Below are 2,203 nucleotides of genomic sequence, written 5' to 3' on the forward strand. Positions count from 1 at the left end.
TATCTTTTCTTCCAAGGGGCAAGCATGTTTTAATTTCATTGCTGCAGTCACCAACTACAGTGATTTTGGAGCCCAAGAAAATCTTTGACAGGCCAAGTCTGTCACTGTTTACATTGTTTCCCATCTATTTGCCATAAAGTGATGGAATCGGATGCCAAGATCTTTGTTTTTTGAATGTTGAGTTTTAAGCCAGCTTTTTCATTCTCCTCTTTCACCTTCATCAAGAGACTCTTTGGTTCCTCTTTGCTTTCTGCCTTAAGGGTGGTTTCATCTGCATATCTGAGGTTATTGATATTTCTCCCAGCAATCTTGAATCCAGCTTGTGTTTCACCCAGCCAGGTATTTTGCATGATGTACTTTGCATATAAGTTAAATAAGCAGGGTGACAATATACAGCCTTGATATACTGCTTTCCAAATTTGGAACCAGTCTGCTGTTCCATGTCTGGTTCTAACTGTTGCTTCTTGACCTGCATACAGATTTCTCAGGATCCTGATAAGGTAGTCTGGTATTTTCATCTCTTGAAGAATTTTTCACAGTTTGTTGTGATCCACATAGTCAAACGGTTTAGTGTAATAAATAAAGCAGAAGTAGGTGTTTTTCTGGAACTCTCTTGCTTTTTCTATGATCCAACGATCATTAAAAAAATACTGGAGTAGGTAGCCATTGCCTTCTCCAGTGGATCTTCGCAACCTGAGGTTGAACCCAGGTCTCCTGCATTACAGGTGGATTTTTTGCTGTCTGAGCTACCAGGGAAGCCTGAGCTGTACTTCTGAACATGTAGTGTAGTTACTTTCTTATGACAAAATAACAAGGAACACATTATATATTCCTTGTTACGCTGTCACAACAAAAGTTCATCTAGTCAAAGTTATGGTTTTTCCAGTGATCATGTGTGAATGTGAGAGTTGAACTTTAAAGAAAGCTGAAGCCAAAAGAAACGATGATTTTGAACAGTGGTATTGAAGAAGACTCTTGAGAATTACTTGAATTGCAAGGAAATCAAACAAGTCCATCCTAAAAGAAATCAGTCCTGAATATTCATTGGAAGGACTGATGCTGAAACTGAAGCTCCAATACTTTGGGCACCTGATGCAAAGAACCGACTCATTGGAAAAGACCCTGATGCTGGGAAAGATTGAAGGCGGGAAGAGAAGGGGACAGTTGAGGATGAGATAGTTGGATGGCATCACCAACTCTATGGACATGAGTTTCAGTAAGCTCTGGGAGTTAGTGATGGACAGGGAAGCCTGGCATGCTGCAGTCCATGGGATCACAAAGAGCCGGACATAGCTGAGCAACTGAACTGAACTGAATTCTCCACATACGTGTGGGTTTATTTCTGGCCTGTCAATTCTGTTCCATTGGTTTATGTGTCTGTTTTTCAGTCAATTCCATTCTGTCTTGATTACCATAGCTTTGTAGTACAGTTTGAAATCAGGGAACCTGGTACCTCCAGTGTATTGTGTTCTTCATCTACAGATTTTCTGTTTTATACTTTTTTTTTAGGATTTAAATCTTCCTGGTAAAATATTCTTTCTGCTAATTAATTCATTACTTTTTTTCCTGAGCTCACTGAATTGCCTTTCTGAGTTTTCTTCTAGCTTGAATTTTTCATGATCACTATTTTGAATTCTCTATCAGATCATGATATTCCCTGCTTAACGATTGGTTTTTGGCGAACTGCCATTTTCTTTTTTCATACAGTGTTACTGTGGATCTTCAAGGAGCTTGAAAAGTCGTTCCTTTGCTGGCCCCACTGAAGTAGTGAATGTCTTTTTTCTTTAGGTAATTTTTTTTTTTTTAACTTGATTGCAATGATTCAGTTAGTTGAAAATTAGTTGTTCTTCTATTGTTTTCTACACAAGAGAAGACTCTACACATGGACATCACCAGATGGTCAACACCGAAATCAGATTGATTATATTCTTTGTAGCCAAAGATGGAGAAGCTGTATACAGTTAGCAAAAACAAGACCAGGAGCTGACTGTGGCTCAGATCATGAACTCCTTATTGCGAAGTTCAGACTGAAATTGAAGAAAGTAGGGAAAACCACTAGACCATTCAGATATGACCTCAATCAAATCCCTTATGATTATACAGTGGAAGTGAGAAATAGATTTAAGGGACTAGATCTGATAGATAGAGTGCCTGATGAACTCTGGATGGAGGTTCGTGACATTGTACAGGAGACAGGGAACAA

Source organism: Moschus berezovskii, chromosome 5 (genome assembly GCF_049115385.1).
Source record: "Moschus berezovskii isolate FMDL1 chromosome 5, NW_MosBer_1.0, whole genome shotgun sequence".
Classification (NCBI taxonomy): Eukaryota; Metazoa; Chordata; class Mammalia; order Artiodactyla; family Moschidae; genus Moschus; species Moschus berezovskii.